The sequence below is a fragment of the Tachyglossus aculeatus genome, unplaced genomic scaffold (assembly GCF_015852505.1).
Source record: "Tachyglossus aculeatus isolate mTacAcu1 unplaced genomic scaffold, mTacAcu1.pri scaffold_105_arrow_ctg1, whole genome shotgun sequence".
Classification (NCBI taxonomy): Eukaryota; Metazoa; Chordata; class Mammalia; order Monotremata; family Tachyglossidae; genus Tachyglossus; species Tachyglossus aculeatus.
The window spans coordinates 80,005-104,505 of record NW_024044844.1 but is presented as its reverse complement, the minus strand read 5'-3'; the positions used below and the strand labels follow the sequence as shown (position 1 = coordinate 104,505).

Genomic DNA, 24,501 nt, shown 5'->3' with positions numbered 1-24,501 from the left:
CCTGGATCGGGAGTTGGGGGACCGGGACCAGGGCCATGAGCCGAGAGGGAAAAGGGGACCAGAGCCGAAAAGCGGGGGTGACAAGGGCAGGGAGGCAGAGGCGGACCGGGGCCCGGTGACCGAGGAGGTCACGTGAGCCGGGCGCGCTCCCAGGTCACGTGACACCGTCCCCAGGGGTGGGGACAGGTAGTGACTGGAGCTAGCGGGGCCAGAAGGGCCAGAGCCCTCCTCCCTCTCCCCATCCCCCCTCTCCACCTTACCTCCTTCCCCTCCCCACAGCACCTGTATATATGTATATATGTTTGTACATATTTATTACTCTGTTTATTTTACTTGTACATATTTATTTCATTCACTTCATTTTGTTAACATGTTTTGTTTTGTTGTCTGTCTCCCCCTTCTAGATTGTGAGCCTGCTGTTGGGTAGGGACCATCCCTTTATGTTGCCAACTTGTACTTCCCAAGCGCTTAGTACAGTGCTATGCACACAGTAAGCGCTCAATAAATACGATGGAATGAATGAATGAATGACCAGGGTCGGGAGGCAGATGGGTACCAGGGCAGGTAGGCAGAGGGAGCCCAGGGCCAGAAGGCAAAGGGGTACCTGGGCCAGAAGGCAGGGGGACTAGGGCAGGGAAGCAGAGGGTTCCCGGGGTCGGGAGACAGGGGGACCAGGGCCAAGAGACAGGGGTGGACCAGGGCAGGGCGGCAGAGGGGGACCAGGGACGAGAGGCACAGAGGGACCAGGTCTGGGAGGCAGAGGGGGACCATGGCAGGATGGTAAGGGGGGACCAGGGCCAGGAGGCAGAGGGGTAACTGGGCCGGGAGGCAAAGGGACACCAGGGCCGAGAAGCGTGGGGGACAAGGGGAGGGAGGCAGAGTGGTACCTGGGCCGGGAGACAGGGGACCAGGGCCAGGAGGCAGAGGGGGACCATGGCCGGGAGATGGGCAGCATGGCCGGGTGGTTTGTGGGACCCAGGGCTGGGACGGAGAGGGGGACCCGGGTCTTGAGGAAGAGGGGGACCAGGGCCTGAAGGCATAGTGGGACCAGGGCAGGGTGGCAGAGGGGGACCAGGGCCGGGAGGCAGAGAGGTACCTGGGCTGGGAGGCGGGGTCCTGGGCCTGGAGGCAGAGGAGGACCGGGACTGGGAGGTAGAGGGGACCCTGGGACGGGACGGAGTGGGATCCAAGGGCCTGGAGGTAGTGAGGTGACCAGGCAGAGGGGGATCAGGGCCGGGAGTCAGAGGAGGACCAGGAGGCAGAGGGGTACCTGGGTTGGGAGACAGGTGGATCAGGGCAGGGGGCACAGAGGGATCAGGTTGGGGAGCCATAGGGTGACCATGGCATGGCGGCAGAGGGGGACCAGGGCCGGGAGGCAGAGAGGTACCTGGGCTGGGAGACGGGGTCCTGGGCCTGGAGGCAGAGGAGGACCAGGGCCGGGAGGTAGAGGGGACCCTGGGACGGGACGGAGTGAGATCCAAGGGCCTGGAGGTAGCGAGGAGACCAGGCAGAGGGGGGATCAGGGCCAGGAGTCAGAGGAGGACCAGGACCAGGAGGCAGAGGGGTACCTGGGCTGGGAGACAGGTGGATCAGGGCAGGGGGCACAGAGGGATCAGGTTGGGGAGGCATAGGGTGACCATGGCATGGCGGCAGAGGGGGACCAGGGCCAAGAGGCAGAGGGGTTCCTGGGCCGGGAGGCAGAGGGGGATCAGGGACGATAATCAGGGGGACCAGGGTATGGAGGCAGAGGGGTACCTGGGCCAGAAGACAGGGGAACCAGGGACGCGAGGTAGAGGGGTCCCAGGGCCGGTATGGAGAGAGACCCAAGGGCCTGAGGGTAGAGAGGGACCAGGAGGCACACAGGGACCAGGACTGGGAGGCAGAGGGGGATCAGGGCCGGGAGTCAGAGAGGGGTCAGGTCCAGGAGTCAGAGGGGGACCAGGGTCAGGAGGCAGAGGGGCACCTGGGTTGGGAGACAGGTGGATCAGGGCAGGGGGCACAGAGGGACCAGGTTCAGGAGGCATAGGGAGACCATGGTAGGACGGCAGAGGGGGAGACCATGGCAGGACGGCAGAGGGGGACCAGTGCCAGGACGCAGAGGAGTACCTGGGCCGGGAGACAGAGGGACCAGGGAATGCAGGTAGAGGGGACCCAGGGCCGAGATGGAGAGAGACCCACGGGCCTGAAGGTAGAAGGAGACCAGGATCAGGAGGAACAGATGGTCCAGGGCCCGGAGGCATGGAGGGACCAGGGCTGGGAGGCAGACGGTGATCAGGTCCAGGGGACAGAGGGGTACCTGGGGTGGGAGACGGGTTTCAGGGCTGGGAGGCAGAGGGGGACCAGGGCCGGGAGGCAGTGGGGTACATGGGCCGGGAGGCAGAGGGGGGCCAGGGCTGAGGGGCAGAGGGGGACCTGGGTCAGGAGTCAGAAGGTGACCAGGGCTGGGAGGCTGAGGGGTACCTGGACCGGGAAACAAAGGGACCAGGTCCAGGAGGTAGTGGGGTACCTGGGCCGGAGGTCATGGGAACCAGGGCCGGTTGGTAGAGGGGAACCAGGGCTGTTAAGGAGAGGGACCAGGCCCTCGAGGTAGAGGGGCACGGGGGCAGGGAGGCAGAGGGGGACCGGGGCCAGGAGCAGAGGGGTACCTGGGCCGGGAGACAGGGTCCACGGCCGGGAGGCAGAGAGGTACCTGGGCCGGCAGTCAGGGTGACAAGGGCCAAGCGGCAGTGGGGGACCAGTTCCGAGAGACGGTGGGGGGGGGGGGGCTGGGGGGGCCAGAGCAGGGAGGCAGAGGGGGACCAGGGCCAGGAGACAGGGGGACCAGAGTCGGAGCCGGAATGTAAAGCGGTACCCGGGCCAGGAGAAGGCCGACCAGGGCCGGGAGGCAGAGGCGGACGACCAGGGCCAAGAGGTAGCGGGGTACCTGGGCCGGGAGGCAGAGGGGTACAGGTGCTGAGAAGTTGGGGGAACCAGGGCAGGGAGGCAGAGGAGGACCAGGGCCAGGAAGCAGAGGGGTACCTTGACAGGGAAATGGGGACCAGGGCCGGGAGGTAGAGGGGTACCTGGGACAGGAGGGAGAGGAGTACAGGTGCGGTGCTGAGAAGTAGGGGGAACCAAGGCAGGGAGGCAGAGGGGGACCAGGGCCAGGAGGCAGAGTGGTACCTGGACTGGGAAATGGGGACCAGGGCCGAGAGGCAGGGGGCACAGATGCTGAGAAGTCGGGGGCACCAGGGCAGGGAGGCAGAGGGGTACCAGGGCCAGGAGGTAGAGGGGGATCAGGGCCGATAATCAGGGTATGGAGGCAGAGGGGTACCTGGGCCGGGAGACAGGTGGACCAGGGCCGCGAGGTAGAGGGGTCCCAGGGCCGGAATGGAGAGAGACCCAAGGGCCTGAGGGTAGAGAGAGACCAGGACCAGGAGGCACAGAGAGACCAGGGGCCGAGAGCCAGAGGGGGGAATCAGGGCCAGGAGTCAGAGGAGGACCAAGGCTAGGAGGCAGAGGAGTACCTGGGCTGGGTGATAGGGGGACCAGGGCCGAGAGGCCGGGGGGCGGGGGGGGGGGGATCAGGGCCGAGGGGCGGGGGGGGGACTAAGGCCAGGAGGCAGAGGTGGACCGGGGTGGGAAGGCAGAGGGGAACCAGGGCCAAGAGGCAGAGGGCGACCACGGCCGGCAGGCAGAGGTATACCTACCCTGGGAAACTGGGGGACCAGGGCCGGGAGGTAGAGGGATACCCAGGCCAGGAGAATGCCGACCAGGGCCAGGAGGAAGAGGGGGACCTGGGCCGGAAGGCAAAGGGGGAACAGGGACGAGAAGCGGTAGGGGACAAGGGCAGGGATGCAGAGGGGGACCAGGGCCTGGAGGCAGAGGGGGACCAGGGCCAGAAGACAAAGGGGGACTAGGGCCGGGAGGCAGAGGGGGACCAGGGCCGGGAAGCTGCGGGGTACCTGGGCTGGGAGGCAGAGGGGCACAGGTGCTGAGAAGCCGGGGGGGACCAGGTTAGAGAGGCAGAGGGGCACCAGGGCCAGGAGGCAGAGGTGTATCTGGACTAGGAAATGGGGACCAGGGATGGGAGGTAGAGGGGTACTTGGGCCGGGAGACAGGAGGACCACGGCCAGAACGTATAGGGGACCCAGGGCGGGGAATGAGAGAGGGACCAGGGCCTGGAGGTAGAGGGTGACCAAGGCGAAAAGATCGGGAGGGACCAGGGCCGGGAGACAGAGGGGGAGCAGGGCCAGGTGGCAGAGCGGTACCGGGTCCGGAGACAGGGGGCCAGGGCCTGAAGGTAGAGGGGACCCAGGGCCGGGACGGAGAGAAGGGCCAGGAGGTAGAGGGAGACGAGGGCCGGCAGGCACAGGGGGACCTGAGCCGGTAGGCTGAGAGACCAGGTCTGGGCGATAGATGGGGACCAAGGCAGGGAGGTAGAGGAGAACTCGAGCCGGGGGGAGAAAGGGACCAGAGCCGGAAGGGCGGGGGGTGGGGTGGGGGGACCAGGGCCAGAGAGTTAATTGGGACCAGGGCTGAAAGGCGGCGGGGGGGGGGACGACAAGGGCCGGGAGGAAGAGGGGGGGGACCAGGGCCGAGAAGCCGGGGTGGGGACCAGGGCAGGATGTCAGAGCGGGACCAGGAGGCAGAGGAGTACCTGGGCAAGTAGGAAGAGGGGGACCAGGGCCGGGAGGCAGAGGGATACTCGGGCCGGGACACATTGGTACCAGGGCCGGGAAGTAAAGGGGACCCAGGGCCGGGATGGAGAGAGACCCAAGTGCCTGGAGGTATGGGGAGACCAGGGCCGGGAGCACTGAGGGACCAGGGTCGGGAGGCACAGAGGGACCGGGTCCCGGTGGTAGAGGGAAACCACGGCAGGGCGGCCGAGGGGGAGCAGGGCCAGGAGGCAGAGGGGTACCTGGGCCGGGAGGGGGAGCGGGACCAGAGCAGGGAGGCATAGGGGTACCTGGGCCGGGAGACAGGGGGACCAGAGCCAGAAGGTAGAGGGGACCTAGGGCTGGGACAGAGAGAGGCCCAAGGGTCTGGAAGTAGAGGGAGACTAGGGCTGGGAGGCACAGAGGTACCAGGGCATGGACACACAGAGGGACCTGGGCCGGGAGGCAGATGGGGACCAGGGCCAGGAGGCAGAGGGGTACCAGGGCCGGTAGACAGGGGGACCAGGGCTGAGTAGCAGAGGGGTACCTGTGCCAGGAACAGAGGGACCAGGGCCGGGAGGAAGAGGGGTACGTGGCCCGGGATACAGGGGGACCAGGGCCGGTAAGCAGAATGGTACCTGGGCCGGGAGATGGGGGACTAGGGTCGGGAGGCAGAGGGGGACCAGGGCCAGGAGGCAGAGGGGTATCTGGGTCTGGAGTTTAGGGGGACCAGGGCCAGGACGGAGAGAGACCCAAGGGCCTGGAGGTAGAAGGAGACCAGGGCCGGGAGGCAGAGGGGGACCAGGGCCAGGAGGCAGAGGGGTATCTGGGTCTGGAGTTAGGGGGACCAGGGCCAGGACGGAGAGACACCCAAGGGCCTGGAGGTAGAAGGAGACCAGGGCCGGGAGGCAGAGGGGGACCAGGGCCAGGAGGCAGAGGGGTATCTGGGTCTGGAGTTAGGGGGACCAGGGCCAGGACGGAGAGAGACCCAAGGGCCTGGAGGTAGAAGGAGACCAGGGCCGGGAGGCCGAGGGGTACCTGGGCTGGGAGGCCTAGGGGTACCCTGGCCGGAATGGGCCAGTGTGGGACCAGGGCCAAGAGACAGGGGGAAGCAAGGCAAAGAGTCAGAGGGGGAGGGGGACCGGGTCCGGAAGGCAAAGGTGTACCTGGGCTCGAAGACGGGGGAACAGGCCCGAAACGTAGAGGGGACCCAGGTCCAGGACGGAGAGAGACCCAAGGGCCTGGATGTAGAAGGAGAACAGGGCCGGGAGGTAGAGGGGGACCAGGGCCTGGAGACAGAGGGGGACCAGGGCCCGGAGACAGAGGGGGACCAGGGCCCAGAGGAAGAGGGTTACCAGGGCTGGAAAAGGGGGGACCAGGCACGGGAGGCAGAGGGGGAATGGAGCAGGGTGGCAGAGGGGGACCAGGGCACAGAGGGTACAGGGCCGGGAGGTGATGGGGACGAGGGTCAGTTGGTAGAGGGGCGCCAGAGCTGTGAAGGAGAAAGATCAGGCCCTGGAAGTAGAGGGGCACCAGGGCAGGGAGGCAGAGGGGTACCAGGGCCGGTAGACAGGGGGACCAGGGCTGAGTAGCAGAGGGGTACCTGTGCCAGGAACAGAGGGACCAGGGCCGGGAGGAAGAGGGGTACGTGGCCCGGGATACAGGGGGACCAGGGCCGGTAAGCAGAATGGTACCTGGGCCGGGAGATGGGGGACTAGGGTCGGGAGGCAGAGGGGGACCAGGGCCAGGAGGCAGAGGGGTATCTGGGTCTGGAGTTTAGGGGGACCAGGGCCAGGACGGAGAGAGACCCAAGGGCCTGGAGGTAGAAGGAGACCAGGGCCGGGAGGCAGAGGGGGACCAGGGCCAGGAGGCAGAGGGGTATCTGGGTCTGGAGTTAGGGGGACCAGGGCCAGGACGGAGAGACACCCAAGGGCCTGGAGGTAGAAGGAGACCAGGGCCGGGAGGCAGAGGGGGACCAGGGCCAGGAGGCAGAGGGGTATCTGGGTCTGGAGTTAGGGGGACCAGGGCCAGGACGGAGAGACACCCAAGGGCCTGGAGGTAGAAGGAGACCAGGGCCGGGAGGCCGAGGGGTACCTGGGCTGGGAGGCCTAGGGGTACCCTGGCCGGAATGGGCCAGTGTGGGACCAGGGCCAAGAGACAGGGGGAAGCAAGGCAAAGAGTCAGAGGGGGAGGGGGACCGGGTCCGGAAGGCAAAGGTGTACCTGGGCTCGAAGACGGGGGAACAGGCCCGAAACGTAGAGGGGACCCAGGTCCAGGACGGAGAGAGACCCAAGGGCCTGGATGTAGAAGGAGAACAGGGCCGGGAGGTAGAGGGGGACCAGGGCCTGGAGACAGAGGGGGACCAGGGCCCGGAGACAGAGGGGGACCAGGGCCCAGAGGAAGAGGGTTACCAGGGCTGGAAAAGGGGGGACCAGGCACGGGAGGCAGAGGGGGAATGGAGCAGGGTGGCAGAGGGGGACCAGGGCACAGAGGGTACAGGGCCGGGAGGTGATGGGGACGAGGGTCAGTTGGTAGAGGGGCGCCAGAGCTGTGAAGGAGAAAGATCAGGCCCTGGAAGTAGAGGGGCACCAGGGCAGGGAGGCAGAGGGGAACCAGGGCCAGGAGGCAGAGGGGTACCCGAGCTGGGAGACGGGGTCCACGGTCGGGAGGCAGAGGAGTACCTGGGCTGGCAGTCAGGGGGACCAGGGCTGGGGGGCAGAGGGGGACCAGGGCCGAGAGACTGGGAGGGGGGGGGGAGACCCGGGCTGGGAGCCAAAGGGGTACGGGTGCTGAGAAGCCGAGGGGGGCCAGGGCAGGGAGGCAGAGGGGGACCAGGGCCAAGAGGCAGAGGGGGACCTGGACTGGGAAACCGGGAGACCAGGGCTGGGAGGTAGAGGGGTACCTGGGCCGGGTGACAGGGGACCCAGGGCCGGGACTGAGATAGCGGCCAGGACCTGGAGGTAGAGGGAGATCAGGACTGGCAAGCACAGGGGAACCGGGTTCGGGAGGCAGAGGAGTACCAGGGCCGGGAGGCCGAGGGGTTCCTGGGCCGGGAGGCCGAGGGGGATCAGGGCCGATAAGCAGGGGGGGGGGGGGGGCAGGATACGGAGGCACAGTCGGAGCTGGGCCAGGAGACAGATGGGGACCAGGGCCAACAGGCAGGGCCAGGGCAACAGGGCCAGGAGGCTGAGGGGTTCCTGGGCCGGAAGGAAGAGGGGCATCAGGGCCGATAACCAGGGGGCAGCAGGGTATGGAGACAGAGTCAGATCTGGGCCAGGAGACAGGGGGACCACGGCCACGAGGTAGACGTGACCCAGCGCTGGGACTGAGAGAGACCCAAGGGCCTGAAGGTGGAGGGAGGCCAGGACCAGGAGGCACAGAGGGACCGGGGCCGGAGGCAGAGGAATACCTGGTTCGGGAGGGGGGGGGGCTAAGGCCGGGAGGTGGAGGGGACCCAGCTACGGGACGGAGAGACACCCAAGGGCCTGGAGGTAGGAGACCAGAGCCGGGAGGCAGAGGGGGACGAGGGCGGGGCAGCAGAGGGGGACGAGGGCGGGGCAGCAGAGGCATACCGTGGCCAGGAGGCAGAAGTGTAGTTGGGCCGGGAGGGAGAGGGGTATCTGGGTCCAGAGACAGGAGGACCAATCCCCCGCGGCCTCCTCCGTCGGGTGGGGGCTGTGGGGGCTGCGGGGGCCGTGCCAAGCCGTCCCCGGCGCCCCCGCCCGAGAAGATGACGGCGGCCGAGCCCCCGGCCAGCCCCAACGCCGCCAGCTTCAGCGCCTGCAGGAACGCCATGCCGCCCTCCAAGCTCCTCCTCAGCCGGAGGCGCCCACGGACAAACTCCCTCACGCGCTGATGGACGCCGAGGGGAGGGGCCTCCTAAGCCAGAAGTTCCCGCGCGGGCCGGAGCGCCGACGGCGCGCGCCCAAGGACAAATTCCTCACGCGCTGCCGGAAGCCGAGGGGGCGGGGCCTCCCAAGCCGGAAGTGGAGCAACTCGCCGCCGCCGCGAGGGCAGGAAGGAGGACGGCGGGCGCCCAGGGACAAGCTTCTTCACGCGCTTCCTGACGCCGAGGGGCGGGCCTTACTCAGCCGAAAGTTCCCGCGTCGGCGGGGGCGCCGATAGCGCGCGCGCCCAGGGACAAATTTCCTCATGCGCTGCCGGAAGTGAAGCAACTCGCCGTTCCCGCGCGGGCAGCAGCGCCGCTGGCGCAAGCCCAGGAACAAACTTCCTCAGGCACTGTCGGACGCCAAGGGGGCGGGGCCTCCTAGGCCGGAAGTGGACCAAGTCGCCGTTCCTGCGCGGACATTGACGCCGACGGCGCGCGCCCACGGACACACTTCCTCAGGCGCTGCCGGAAGCCGCGGGGGCGGGGGAGGGGGGGGGGGGCCTTCCGAGCCGGAAGTGGAGCCGGACGGACCCGCCGCCCTTAAAGGGGACGTAACATCCCTTCATTCCTTCATTCCGTCGGATTTATTGAGCGCCGACTAGGTGCAGAGTGCTGGGGTAAGCGCTTGGAAAGTACCATTATTACTCTATTCATTTATTTACTTTACTTGTACATATTTATTTTATTTTGTTAATTTGTTTTGTTTTGTTGTCTGTCTTCCCCTTCTAGACTGTGAGCCCACTGTTGGGTAGGGACCGTCTCTATGTGTTGCCAACTTGTACTTCCCAAGCGCCTAGTACAGTGCTCTGCACACAGTGAGCGCTCAGTAAATACGAATGAATGAATGAAGAATGAATGAATGAGAAAGCAGATGGGGACCAGGGCCGAGGTGCAGGGTGCGACCAGGGATGGGAGGCAAAGGGGGACCAGAGCTGGGCCGCAGAGGGGGGGACCAGGGCCAGGAGGCAGAAGGGTGCCTGGTCCGGAAGGCTGAGTGAGTCCAGGGCCGAGAAGCGGGGGGACCAAGGCCAGGAGTCAGAGGGGGACCAGGGCCGTGACGGAGAGAGACCCAAGGGCCTGGAGGTAGAAGGAGATCAGGGCCGGGAGGGAGAGGGGGGACCAGGGCAGGGAGGGAGAGGGGCACCTGGGCCGGAAGACAAGGGGACTAGGGATGGGTGGTATAGAGGACCCAGGACCGGGACAGAGAGACAGAGAGACCCAAGGGCCTGGAGGTGGAAGGAGACCAAGGCCGGGAGGCAGGGCGGGGACCAGGGAAGGGCGGCAGAGGGGAACCAGGGCCAGGAGGCAGAGGGCTACCTGGGCCGGGAGGCAGATGGGGACCAGGGCTCAGACGGGGGCGGGGGGTGGGGGACCAGGGCCGGGAGGCAGAGGGGGACCTGGGGCAGGAGACAGGGGGACCAGGGCCTGCAGGTAGAGGGGGACCTGGGGCAGGAGACAGGGGGACCAGGGCCTGCAGGTAGAGGGGGACCTGGGGCAGGAGACAGGGGGACCAGGGCCTGCGGGTAGAGGGGACCCAGGGCCGTGACGGAGAGAGACCCAAGAACCTGGAGGTAGAAGAACAGTGCTGGGCGGCACAGAGGGACCGGGGCCGGGAGGCAGCAGAGGACCAGGGCAGGGTGGCAGAGGGGGACCGGGGCCGGGAGGCAGCAGAGGACCAGGGCAGGGTGGCAGAGGGGGACCCGGGCCGGGAGGCGAAGGGGTAGCCGGGCTGGGAAACAGAGTGACCAGGGCAGGGAGGTAGAGGGGTATCTGGGCCGGTAGCCGGGGGGTCCAGGGCCCGGAGGTAGAGGGGGACCCAAGTCCAGGATGGAGAGAGGGGCCAGGGCCTGGAGGAAGGAGGCCGGGGCCGGGAGGCAGAGGAGGACCAGTGCCAGGAGGCAGAGGGGGTACCTGGGCCAGGAGGCACAGAGGGTCCAGGGCCAGAAGGCAGAAGTGTACCTGGGTGGGGAGACGGGGGGGATCAGGGCCTGGAGGTAGAGGGGACCAAGGGCCGGGAAGTAGAGGGGACGAAGGGCTGGAAGGCAGAGGGGGACCATGGCCGGGAGGCAGAGGGGGACCAAGGCCCGGAGGCTGAGGGGTACCTGGGCCGAAAGGCCAAGGGGCACCAGGGTCGAGAAGCAGGGGGGGACAAGGGAAGGATGGCAGAGGGGGACCAGGGCCTGGAGGCAGAGGGGGGCCAAGGGCCAGGAGGCGGAGGTGTACCTGGGGTGGGAGACAGGGGAACAGGGCCGGGAGGCAGAGGGGAATTAGGGCCGGGAAGCAGGGGGGACCAGGTCCAGGAGCAGAGGGGTAACTGGGCCTGTAGACGGGGGACCAGGGTCGGGAGGCAGAGGGGGACCTGAGCCGGGAAACGGGGACCAGGGCCGGAAGGAAGAGGGGGCCTCCCTGCCCTTGTCCCCCCTCTTCTTGGAACTAAGGTTGGCAGGCACAGGGGAACCAGGGATGGGAGCCAGAGGGGGACCAGGGCAGGGTGGCAGAGGGGGACCAATGCCAGGAGGTAGAGGGGTACCTGGGCGGGAGAATGGGGGACCAGGGAGGGGAGGTAGAGGGGACCCAGGGATGGGACGGTGAGTGTCCCAAAGGCCTGGGGGTAGAAGTGGACAAGGGCCGGGATGCAGAGGGAGTCCAGGGCCAAGGGGGTGGGGGTGGGGGACCAGAGCAAGGAGGCATAGGGGAACCTGGGCTGGGACACGGGGGCGGGGGGGGGGGGGGGCGGTGCCTGGGCAGGGAGACAGCGGGACCAGTGCCGGAAGGAGAGAGACCCAAGGGCCTGGAAGTAGAGGAAAACTAGGACTGAGAGGCACAGAGATACCATGGCCTGGAGGCACAGACGGACCTGGGACGGGAGGCAGATGGGGTACCTGGGCCAGGAGACCAGGGGACCAGGGTCGGGAGGTAGAGGGGACCCAGTTCTGGGAGGCAGATGGGGTACCTGGGCCAGGAGACCAGGGGACCAGGGTCGGGAGGTAGAGGGGACCCAGTTCCGGGAGGCAGAGGGGTACCTGGGCCGGGAGGCAGAGGGGTTCCTGGGCCAGGTGACCCGGGGACTAGGGTCGGGAGGTAGAGAGGTACCTGGGCCGGGAGACAGGGGGACCAGGGCAGGGAGGTAGAGGGGACCCAGGGCCGGGACAGAGAGAGACCCAAGGGCCTGAAGGTAGATGGAGACCAGGACCAGGAGGCACAGAAGGTCCAGGGCCCGGAGGCGCGGACGGTGATCAGGGCCGAGAGGCAGAGGGCTACCTGGGCTGGGAGACAGGTGGACCAAGGCAGGGAGGCAGAGGGGTACCTGGGCTGGGGGACAAGGGGACCAGGGCCAAGAGTCAGAGGGGGACCAGGGCCGGGACAGAGAGAGACCCAAGGGCCTGGAGGCAGAAGGAGACCAGAACCTTGAGGCACAAAGGGTCCAGGGCTGGGAGGCAGAGGGGGAACAGGGCAAGGAGGCTGAATGGTCCCTAGGGTGGGAGACAAGGCGACCAGGGCCTGGAGGTAGAGGGGACCCACAGCCGGGGAGGAGAGAGACCCAAGGGCCTGCAGGTAGAAAGAGACAAGGGTCTGGAAGCACAGAGGGTCCAGGGCCGCGAAGCAGAGGGGGACCAGGGCGGGGCGGCAGAGGGAGACCAGGGCAGGGTGGCAGAGGGGTACCAGGGCCAGGAGGCAGTGGGGTAACTGGGCCTTGACCCAGAGGAACCAGGTCAGGGAGGCAGAGGCGTACCTTGGCCAGGAGATTGGGGACCAGGGACAGGAGGTAGTGGGAGGCCAGGGCTGAGAGGCGGGACGGACTGGGGCAGGGAGGCATGGGGGACCAGGGCCGGGAAGTAGAGGGGACCCTGGGCCGGGGCGGAGAGAGACCCAAGGTCCTGAAGGCAGAAGAAAAACGGGTCCGGGAGACACTTAGTGACGTGGGCCGGGAGGAAGAGGGGGACAAGAGCAGGGTGGCAGAGAGGGACCAGGGCCAGGAGGCAGAGGGGTACCTGGGCCAGGAGACAGGGGGACCAGGGCCAGCAGCTAAAGGGGACCCAGGGCTGGGACGGAGAGGAGACCAGGGCCAGGAGGCACAGAGCTACCAGGGCCGGGAGGCAGAGGGGGACCGGGGAAACACGGCAGAAGGGGACCATGGTCAGGAGGCAGAGGGTTACCTGGGCCGGGAGATGGGGGACCAGGTCAGGCAGGAAGAGGGGTACTTGAGCCCGGAGACAGGGGGACCAGGGCTGAGAGGCAGAGGGGGACCAGGGCCGAGATGCAGTGGGTGACCAGTGCCTAGAGGCAGAGGTGCACCTGGGCTAGGATACGGGGTCCAGGGCTGGGAGGCAGAGGGGGACCAGGGCCAGTAGGCACTGCAGTACCTGGGCCGGGAGGCAGAGTGGTGACCAGGGCCGAGAGGCAGGAGGCACCAGGGCAGGGAGGTATAGAGGCACCAGGACTGGGAGGCAGAGGGGGACCTGGGTCAGGAGGTAGAGGGGACCCAGGGTCGGGAGGGAGAGGGGTACCTGGACCAGGAAACAAAGGGACCAGGGCTGGGAGGTTAGTGGGGTACCTGGACTGGAAGTCATGGGGACCAGGGCTAGTTGGCAGAGGGGAACCAGGGCTGGGAAGGAGAGAGGGCCCAGGGCCTGGAGGTAGAGGGTGACCAGGGTGGGAGGCACAGAGGGTCCAGGGCAGGGAGGCAGAGGGGTACCAGGGCCAGGAGGCAGAGGGGTACCTGGGCCAGGAGACGGGGGAACCAGGGCCAAGCAGCAGAAGGGGACCAGGGCCAAGAGATGGGGGGGACCAAGGCCGGGCGACAGGGGGACCAGGGCCGAGATGCAGAGGGGGACTATGACCTAGAGGCAGGGGGGCACCAGGGCTGAGAGGTGGAAGGGACCAGGGCAGGGACACAGAAGGGGACCAGGACTGGGAGGCAGAGGGGGACCTGGGTTGGGAGTCAGAGTGTGACCAGGGCTGGGAGGCTGAGGGGTACCTGGACCGGGAAACAAAGGGACCAGGGCCGGGAGGTAGTGCGGTACCTGGGCCGGAGGTCATGGGGACCAGGGCCAGTTGGTAGAGGGGAACCAGGGCAGTGAAGGAGAGGGATCAGGCCCAGGAGGTAGAGGGGCACCAGAGCCAAGAGACAGAGGGGGACCTGGGCCTGCAGTCAGGCGGACCAGGGCCACGTGGCAGAGGGTGTCCAGGGCCGAGAAACAGGGGGGACCAGGGTCGGGAGTCAGATTGGTACCTGGGCTGGGAGGCAGAGGGGTACCTGGGCCGGGAGACATGGGGACCGGGGCCGGAAATTAGAGGAGTACCTGGGCCGAGAGAAGGCCAGCCGGGGCTGGCAGGCAGAGGGGGACCAGGGCCAGGATACCTGCACTGGGAAACAGGGGGACCAGGGCTGGTAGGTAGAGGTGACACAGGGCCGGGACCGAGAGAGTGGCCAGGGCCTGGAGATAGAGGGAGACCAGTGCTGGCAGGCGCAAGGGGACCAGGGCTGGGAGGCAGAGGTAGGGCTGGGAGGGCTGGGCCCTCTACCACGGCCCAGAGGTAGAGGGGCACCAGGGCCAAGAGGCTGAGGAGTTTCTGGGCCGGGAGGCAGAGGGGGATCAGGGCCGTTAAGCAGGGGGAGCCAGGATATAGAGGCAGAGGCAGACCTGGGCCGGGAGGCATATGGAGACCAGGGCCGGGAGGCACAGAGGGACCAGTGCTGGGAGGCAGATGGGGACCAGAGCCTGGAGGCAGAGGGGTACCTGGGCTGGGAGACAGGTGTACCAGGGCAGGGAGGCAGATGGGTACCTGGGCCAGGGGACAAGGAGACCAGGGCCAAGAGTCAGATGGGGACCAGGGCCAGGAGGCAGAGGTATACCTGCCCCGGGAAACAGGGGGAGCAAGGCCAGGAGGTAGAGTGGTACCCCGGCCGAGAAGCCGGGGCGGACAATGTGAGGTCAGAAAGGAGGCTGATGAAGTCACCTGGGTGGGATAGAGTGAGTGATTGTACTAGGTAGCAGTTTGGATGGAGAGGAAAGGGTGGATTGTAGCGATGTGAAGAGGAGACCGACAGGATTTGGTGACGGATTGGATATGTGGATTGAGTAAGAGAGAGGGGTCAAGGAAAATGCTGAGATTCTGGGCTTGTGAAGGAAGGATGGTGGTGCTGTCTACAGTGATGGGAAAGTCCAGGAGAGGACAAGGTTTGGGTGGGAAAATAAGGAGCTCTGTTTTGGACATGTTAAGTTTGAGGTGATGGGAGGACATTCGAGGTAGAGATATCTTGAAGGCAGGGGCAGATGCGAGCCTGGAGAGAGGGAGAGAGATCAGGGGAGGAGATGCAGATTTGGGTATCATCTGCATAGAGATGGTAGTTGAAGCCATGGAAGTGAGTGAGTTCTCCAGGGGAATGAGTGTAGATGGAGAATAGAAGGGGACCCAGAACTGAACCCTGATGTACCCCCACGGTAAGGGGGTGGGGAGGGAGAGGAGGAGCTCGCGAAAGAGACTGAGGATGAACGGCCAGACAAATAAGAGGAGAACCAGGAGAGAAGTTGCAGTGGTCTCACTGATCGGCAGGCAAACTGAGCACAAGGTCCCTGGCAGGGTGGGGTGTAGGACCAGGTCTGTTTGCCCCAGGCAGAGCGGGATCCCAAGCTGAATTTCTTCTAGGAAAACAGAGGAAATTGAGAATAGAGAAGCAGCGTGGCCTAGTGGATAGAGCCCGGGCCTGGAAGTTAGAAGGACCTGGAATCTAATCCCAGCCCGGTCACCTGTCTGCTGTGTGACATTGGTTAAGTCACTTCATTTCTCTGGGCCTCAGTTCCTTCATCAGCAAAATGGGGATTAAGGCTTTAAGCCCCAGGTGGTACAGGGACTGTGTCTCAGTTGATTAGCTTGTATCCACCCCAGTACAGTACCTGGCACAGAGTAAATGATTAACAAATGCCTTAAGGGAAAAAAAAGGTGCTTAACAAATATCATTCATTCATTCAATTGTATTTATTGAGTGCTTACTGTGGGCAGAGCACTATACTAAGCACTTGGGAAGTACAAGCTGGCGACATATAGAGATGGTCCCTACCCAACAATGGGCAAGAGCTTAGTCCAGTGCTCTGCACATAGTAAGGGCTCAATAAATATTGACTGATTGATTGGCACATGGGAAGCACTTAACAAATACTGTAAGAAAAAAGAGATGTGCTTAAGGAATACCAACTGTCCAGTGCTCTGCACATAGTAAACACTCAATATATACAACTGATTGATTGAATGGCACATAGTAAGCACTTAACAAATATCATAAAAAAAAATAAAAAAGAAAGTTGGGTTTTTTGCCACCCTGGCTCCTCTCCCGGGACAGATAAGGTTTTGGGTGCAGCCCACTGAAAATGGGAAAATGGGCAAATCGTGGAAGTTGGCACAGACTAATGGCCAGAGCCTGGGCCTGATCATCATCATCATCGTCATCAATCGTGTTTATTGAGCGCTTACTGTGTGCAGAGAACTGTACTAAGCGCTTGGGAAGTACAAATTGGCAACATATAGAGACAGTCCCTACCCAACAGTGGGCTCACAGTCTAAAAGGGGGAGACAAAACCAAACATACTAACAAAATAAAATAAATAGAATAGATATGTACAAGTAAAATAAATAAATAAATAGAGTAATAAATATGTACAAACATGTATACATATATACAGGTGCTGTGGGGAAGGGAAGGAGGTAAGATGGGGGGATGGAGAGGGGGACGAGGGGGAGAGGAAAGAAGGGGCTCAGTCTGGGAAGATGGCCTGATAGTCAGAGAATCTGACAGTAAGCTTTTTGAGGGCAGGGATCATGTTTCCCAACTCTACCTTACCATACTCTGTAATGCAGTGTACCAAGCAGCATGGTTCAGTAGAAAGAGCACAGGCTTTGGAGTCAGAGGTCATGGGTTTGAATCCCAGCTCTGCCACATGTCTGCTGTGGGACCTTGGGCAAGTCACTTAACTTCTCTGAGCCTCAGTTACCTCATCTGTAAAATGGGGATTAAGACTGTGAGCCCCACGTGGGACAACTTGATCACCTTGTATTCCCCCCCCCCCAGCGCTTACAACAGTGCTCTGCACATAGTAAGCGCTTAACAAATGCTATCATTATTATTATATTCTGCCACTGTATTAAGCGCTCTGCACACGATACGCTGTCAACAAATACCACTGATTGAGTTTCTCAGCCTTGCCACAGGCCTGATGTATGAGCCTGAGCCAGACACTTCACCTTTCTGGGCCTCAGTTTCCTCATCTGGAAAAGTGGCATTAATAATAATACTTATTATGAAATAATGTCTGTGATATTTTTAAGGGCTTACTATGATCCAAGGACTGCACTGAGTACTGGGTAGATCCAATGTGATCAGATCAGAATCAATCCCTGTCCCAAATGGGGCTCATAGGTTAAGGTGGAGGGAAAACAGTTATGTAATCCCCATTTTACAGATGAGGAAACTGAGGCACAAGGAAGTTAGGTGTCTTGCCACGGTTTTACAACAGGCAAAGTGGCTGAGCCGAGATTATAACTCAGGTCTTCTGACTCCCAGGCATTTGTTGGCCTACTTCCCAGGACTGCTGTGTGTGGCCTAGTGGGCTGGGAGTCATCAGAACCTGGGTTCGAAGTGGTTAGAGGGCTACCCTGAAGGTCAGGATGGGTTTTTGGGTTTCCCACGACCTAAGTGGGTCATTGGGGCCCACCAAAGGTAAAAGGTCACTGGGGCCTCCAAAGGCTCAAGTGGGTTTTTGGGTCCCCCTAGGAGGGGGAGGTGAGTAGGATTGTCCCAGTTTGCAATGGAAAGGAGACAGCGCATGGCCTGCCCTGGGCTTTGGTGAGTAGGGGGCTTTGGCTACTTCACCTTCCCCCTCCCTTTTTTAGAGGGGTCTGGGATTGGGCTTGCTGGAATTGTTGATGCCTATTGTATTGGTGATGAGGATGACAATGACAATAATGATGATGTGGGGTTATCAGGGTTGAGCAGGTGGGGTGGAGAGGAGGTTGGAGGAGGTGTTGATTACACCGTCTCAGAAATGATTTAAATGGTCATTTTGTTGAACTGTGTGGGGATGAAGATTGTGGGGGCAAGGGAGAGGTGCTTGATGTTGATGGGTTGTGGCGCTGCTAATGCCATGTATACATTGTGCGTTGCCTGGGTGTGGGGCAGTAGGGAAACTGGGGAGGAGTTGGGGTGGTGATGATTGTTTTGGGGGTTCTGATGATGTTTCGAGGATACTGCTGCTGGGCTGGGGTGGGGTCTGAGGAGGAAGGATGGGGACCGGAGGCTGAAAGCTGCCTTTGCTTTTTCAGGCCGGGGGTGGAGAGCATATGCAAGAGGAGAGGGTATGGAGGAAGACTTTGTGATCAGATGGGCTTGGGTAAGGCCGGGCCTGGGTTGGGGGTGACTGCTGGACCTGGGATTGAGGGACCTGGGAGGCTGGGATAGATGACACCTTGTGCACAGGGGTATGTAGCGTGGCTCAATGGAAAGAGCCCGGGCTGTGGAGTCAAAGGTTATGGTTCAAATCCAGGCTCCGCCAATTGTCAGCTGTGTGACTTTGGGCAAGTCACTTCACTTCCCTGGGCCTCAGTTACCTCATCTGTAAAATGGGGATGAAGGCTGTGAGCCCCTCATGGGACAACCTGATCACTGTGTAACCTCCCCAGTGCTTAGAACAGTGCTCTGCACAGAGTAAGCTCTTAATAAATGCCATTGTAAAAAAAAATAAAAACGTGACTTGGTGCATGCTCATTGTCTGTCTGTGTCTGTGGGTCTGTCCATTCTGTGTCTCCCCTGTTCCCACCAGATTGAGGGCCAGGACGGTGTTCTCTCCATCCCCCTAGACCTCACCGCGGCGATCGGTGCCCAGTTGGTACTGGTCGAGGAGCCGCTCCTTCTGTAGCTGCAGTGCTCATCCCACTGCTTCTACCCCTATAGGGCTGAGGGCAAGAATCTGGTGTGTGTGGGCAGAGACTGTGTCTCTTCTTCAGTGGGCTGCCCCCTGCTTGATCTGTCTTCTTACACCTTCCTCTTCCTGCTAGCTATAAGGAATTATACTAATCAGTGGTATTTATCGAGCGCTTGTTGAGTACAAAGCAGTGTCTTATGTCACATGGTCAACTCCTTAAAAGCAGTGATGGTGTGTCTTGGCTGTGTTGAATCGCCCACAGTGCCTAGCAGGCAAAAATATCCTTAATATGAGATGTGCTCACTAGGGTTCTCTGCCCAGTAGATGACAATCAGTCAATCAATCAATCATATTTATTGAGTGCTTACTGTGTGCAGAGCACTGTACTAAGCGCTTGGGAAGTACAAGTTGGCAACATATAGAGACAGTCCCTACCCAACAGTGGGCTCACAGTCTAGAAGGGGGAGACAGAGAACAAAACCAAACATGCTAACAAAATAAAATAAATAGAATAGAAATGTACAAGTTAAATAAATAGAGTAATAAATATGTACAAACATATATACGTATATACAGGTGCTGTGGGGAAGGGAAGGAGGTAAGATGCGGGGGATGGAGAGGGAGGGTGAGGGGGAGAGGAAGGAGGGGGCTCAGTCCGGGAAGGCTGTCTTTGTCCAGAAAAGCTCTGGGCAAGTTACTCCCCTCCTCAAAAATCTCCAGTGGCTACCAATCAATCTGCGCATCAGGCAGAAACTCCTCACAGCTTCAAGGCTGTCCATCACCTCGCCCCCTCCTACCTCACCTCCCTTCTCTCCTTCTACAGCCCAGCCTGCACCCTCTGCTCCTCTGCTGCTAATCTCCTCACCGTGCCTCGTTCTCGCCTGTCCCGCCGTCATCCCCCGGCCCACGTCATCCCCCGGGCCTGGAATGCCCTCCCCCTGCCCATCCGCCAAGCTAGCCCTCTTCCTCCCTTCAAGGCCCTACTGAGAGCTCACCTCCTGCAGGAGGCCTTCCCGGACTGAGCCCCTTCCTTCCTCTCCCCCTCGCCCCCCTCTCCATCCCCCCATCTTACCTCCCTGCCCTGGTGCCCGTCTTTCGGCCCACGTACCCCTCTCCCTCCCGGCCCTGGTGCCCCTCTGTCTCCCAGCCCTGGTCTCCTACCCTTGAGTCTCTCTCCATCCCGGCCCTGGGTCCCCTCTACCTCCAGGCCCTGGTCCCCTTATCTCCCGGACCAGGTACCTCTGCCTCCTAGCCCTATTCTTCTTCTACCTCCAGGGCCTTGGGTCTTTCTCCGTCACGGCCCTAGGTCCCCTGTACCTTCTGGCCCTGGTCCCCCTCTCTACTGGCCCAGGTACCCCTCTGCCTCCTGGCCCTGGTCCCTCTCTGCCCTCTTGGCCCTGGTCCCCCTATGCTTCCGTGGCCCAGTCCCTCCCACTTCTTGGCCCTGGTCCCCACCGGCCTTCCGGCCAGGGTATCCCACGCCTCCTGGCCCTAGTCCCCCTCTGCCTCCTGGCCCTGGTCCCCCTCCGCCGCACTGCCACCCTCCCAGCCCTGGTCTCCTTCTACCTCCAGGCCCTTGGGTCTCTTTCCATCCTGGCCCTGGGTCAACTCTACCTCCTGGGCCTGGTCCCCCTGTCTCCAGACCCAGGAACCCCTCTGCCTCCTAGCCCTGGTCCCTCTCTGCCTCCAGGTCCTAGTCCCCCTGGGCCTCCCAGCCCTGGTGCCCCTCTGCCTCCCTGCCCTTATCACCCCTGTTTCTCTGCCCTGGTCTCCCTCTGCCTCCCGGCCCAGGTACTCCTATGCCTCCCGGCTCTGGTCCACATCGGCGTCTATGACCTGGTCACCCCTCTGCCTCCCGGCCCTGGTCCCCCTGTCTACCAGCCCAGGTACCCCTCTGCCTCCCGGCCCTGGTCCCCCTGTTTCCTGGTCCAGGTACCCCTCTGCCTCCTATTCTTGGTCCCTCTCTGCCTCCAGGCCCTGGTCGCCCTCAACCTCCATGCCCTGATCCCTCTCTCAGTCCCGGACCTGGGTGACCTAAATATCCCAGCTCTGGTCCCCGTTTCCTGGTCCAGGTACCCTTCTGCCTCCTAGCCCTGGTCCCTCTCTGCCTCCAGGCCCTGGTCTCCCTCAGCATCCTGGCCCTGGTCCCCCTCTGCCTCCCTGCCCTTGTCACCCACTTTTCCGCCCTGGTTCCCCTTAGCCTCCCAGCCCAGGTACTCGTCTGCCCCCTGGCCCAGGTCACCCTCTGCCTCCAGGCCCAGGTACTCCCCTGCCTTCTGACCCTGGTCCCCCCACGGTTCCAGGCCCTGGTGCCCCTCGGCCTCCAGGCCCTGCTCCCCCATCTCTCGGCCGGGTTACCCCTCTGACTCCTGGCCCTGTTCCCCCTGTCTCCTGGCGCAGGTACCCCACTGCCTCCCTGACCTGGTCCCCTTGTATCCCGGCCTAGGTACCCCTCTGCTTTCTGGCCCTGGTCCCACTATGCCTCCAGGACCTGGTCCCCCTCTGCCTCAAGGCCCGGGACCCCCTCTCAATCAATCCATCAATCAATCCTATTTATTGAGCGCTTACTGTGTGCACAGCACTGTACTAAGCGCTTGGGAAGTACAAGTTGGCAACATATAGAGACGGTCCCAACCCAACAGTGGCCTCACAGTCTAGAAGGGGGAGACACAGAACAAAACAAAACATATTAACAGAATAAAATAAATAGAATAGATATGTACAAGTAAAATAAATAGAGTAGTAAATATGTACAATCATATATACATATATACAGGTGCTGTGCGGAAGGGAAGGAGGCAAGACGGGGGCATGGAGAAGGGGACGAGGGGGAGAGGAAGGAGGGGGCTCAGACTGGGAAGGCCTCCTGGAGGAGGTGAGCTCTCAGTAGGGCCTTGAAGGGAGGAAGAGAGTTAGCTTGGCAGATGCTGGGAGGGAGGGCATTCCAGGCCAGGGGGATGATGTGGGCCGGGGGTTGACGGCGGGACAGGCGAGAACGAGGCACGGTGAGGAGATTAGCGGCAGAGGAGCGGAGGGTGCGGGCTGGGCTGTAGAAGGAGAGAAGGGAGGTGAGGTAGGAGGGGGCGAGGTGATGGAGAGCCTTGAAGCCGAGGGTGAGGAGTTTCTGCCTGATGTGCAGATTGATTGGTAGCCACTGGAGATTTTTGAGGAGGGGAGTAACATGCCCAGAGCTTTTCTGGACAAAGACAGCCTTCCCGGACTGAGCCCCCTCCTTCCTCTCCCCCTCCCCTTCCCTCTCCACCCCCCGCATCTTACCTCCTTCCCTTCCCCACAGCACCTGTATATACGTATATATGTTTGTACATATTTATTACTCTATTTATTTAACTTGCACATTTCTATTCTATTTATTTTATTTTGTTAGCATGTTTGGTTTTGTTCTCTGTCTCCCCCTTCTAGACTGTGAGCCCACTGTTGGGTAGGGACTGTCTCTATATGTTGCCAACTTGTACTTCCCAAGCGCTTAGTACAGTGCTCTGCACACAGTAAGCGTTCAATAAATACGATTGATTGATTGATTGATTTGAAGGGAGAAGTGTGCTAGTTTGACGGATTTGAGGAGGGAGGGCTTTTCAGACTAGAGGGAGGACATGGGCTAGGGGTTGACAGCAGGACAGGCGAGACTGAGGCACAGTGAGGAGGTTAGCAGCAGAGGAGTGGAGTGTGCGGGCTGGTCTATAGAAGGCGAGAAGGGAGGTGAAGTTGGGGGGACAAGGTGATGGAGAGCTTTGAAGCCAGTAATGAGGAGTTTTTGCTTGATACAGAGGTTGATAGGCAACCACTGGAGATTTTTGAGGAGGGGAGTGACATGCCCAGAATGTTTCCGTAGAAAGATGATCAGGGCAACAGAATGAAGTATAGACTGGAGTGGGGAGAGACAGGAGGTTGGGAGATCCACAGGGCCTGTCCAACCCAGTGAGGCCACTCAGTGGCCTGTCTAATATTGTGAGCCCCCCGCAGGCAAGGTCACCTTGACAGTAGGCCTGTCTGATGTTTTGAGCCCCTGCCCTGGAGACAGGGCCACAGGGACTTTGTGACGTTCTGACATTGTGAGCCTCCCACAGCAGGGGCTCTGCAAAGGTGAGCCTGTCTGACTTTGTGAGCCCCCTGAGGGCAGGGCCCGGGTACCAGGGAGAGAGAGAAAAATATGGGTGCATGGAAAAGGGGGCTAGCTTCATGCCATGAACCCCAGATTTGAGTCTTCAAATCTCAGGGCACCGGGAAGAACAATACAAATATGGGTGCTGGTAAAAAGGGACTGGCTTCATGCCATGAAGCCCAGATTTGACATTTGGGTCTTCGTGGCCTGGGAGCCAGGAAGGACACTAAAAGTTTGGGTGCCAGCAAACGAGGGGCTAGCTTCAAGCCACAAACCCCAGAGGCCCAGGGTCTGAGAGTAATCACATGGGTGCTGGCAAAAGGAAGTGTGGGGAGTTGGGGAACTGGCTATGTGCCATGAACCCAGGAAACAGGGAGAGAGAAAAAAACATGGATGCTGGCAAAAGGGAGACTGGCTTCATGCCATGAATCCGAGATTTGAATCTTCCCATCTGAGTCTTCGCGGTGCAAGCACCAGAAAGATTAATAAAAATATGGGTGCTAGCTAAAGGGGATCGGCTTCATGGTGATGATGATATTTATTAACTGCTTACTATGTGTCAAGTACCGTTCTAAGCACTGGGGTAAATAAAATCTAATCAACCAATCAATCGTATTTATTGAGCGCTTACTGTGTGCAGAGCACTGTACTAATCAGGTTGGATCTAGTCCCTGTCTCCCAGTATTAATCCCTATTTTACGGATGAGGTGACTGAGGCACAAAGAAGTTAAATGTCTGCTGTGTGACCTTGGACAAGTCCAGGTGTGGAGCTAGGATTAGAACCCAGATCCTTCTGACTCCCAGGCCCATGCTCTGTCCACTAGACCATGCTGCTTCATGCCACAAACCCCAAATCCAAGTCTTCCTTTTTGGATATTCTTGGCCCAGGTGCTGGGAAGGACAATAAAAGTAGGGGTGCTGGCAAAAGGAGAGACTGGCTTCATGCCATGAACCCCAGATTTGAATCTTCCCAGAGAGATCTTCATAGCCTAAGCACCAGGAAGAAAAATGAAATGGGGGCAGGCGAAAGGAGGCTTGGTTTCATACCAAGAGCTCCAGCTTTTAGTCTTCCTATTTGGGTCTTCACGGGCCATGTCCTGGGAAGAGCGATTAGGAATATTTGTTCTGACAAAAGGGAGGTTGGCTTCATGCTATTAACCAAAGATTTGAGTCTTCCCATTTGGGTCTTCATGGCTGAGGTGCCAGGAAGAAGAGTCACATGAGTCCTAGCAAAAGAGGGCTGGCTTCATGTCCTGAACCCCAGATCTGAGTCGTCCCACTTGGGTCTTCACGGCTCACACACCCATGATGAAGAACATGGGTGTTGGGAATCGCAGGTCTGGCTTCCTGCCATGACCCCTCGATTTGAGTCTTCCCATTTGGGTTTTCCTGGCTCAAGTACTGGGAAGAACCATAAAAGTGTGGGGTGCTGGCAAAAGGGAGGTTGGCTTCATGCCATGATCCCCAAACTTGACTCCCTTTGGGGTCTTCATGACCCAGGTAGTAGAGAGAAAGATAAAAAATAAGGGTGCCAGCAAACCGTGCCTAGCTTCATACCATGAACTGCTGATTTGAGTCTTTGCTTTAGGGGCTTCATGGCTCAGGTATCAGGGAAAGAGTTAAAAATAGGGGAGCCAGCTTCATTCATTCAGTCATATTTATTGAGCGCTTACTGTGTGCAGAGCACTGTACTAAGCGCTTGGGAAGTACAAGTTGGCAACATATAGTACAAGTTGGCAACATGCTGGGGTACATACACGTAACTCAGGTTGGACAAAGTCCCTGACCCAAAAGGGGGCTCACAGTCTTAATCCCCATTTTTACAGATGAGGTAATTGATGCCCAGAGAGGTTAAGTGACTTGCCCAAAGTCATCCAGCTGGCAAGTGGCGGAGCCGGGGTTTGAACCCACCACCTCTGACCCCCAAGCCCGTGCTCT

At 61.1% G+C, this 24,501-nt stretch overlaps 1 long non-coding RNA gene across 1 annotated transcript in view; it reads left to right on the top strand.

The window, feature by feature from the left end:
* The first annotated feature begins 9,103 nt into the window (after positions 1–9,103).
* LOC119922516 overlaps positions 9,104–24,501 on the top strand; it is a 31,766-nt gene continuing 16,368 nt past the window's right edge. Inside the window, exons 1-2 of the long non-coding RNA XR_005448653.1 lie at positions 9,104–9,143; positions 17,845–17,912. This is a non-coding gene — a long non-coding RNA (uncharacterized LOC119922516). The remainder of the gene's footprint in view (positions 9,144–17,844; positions 17,913–24,501) is intronic.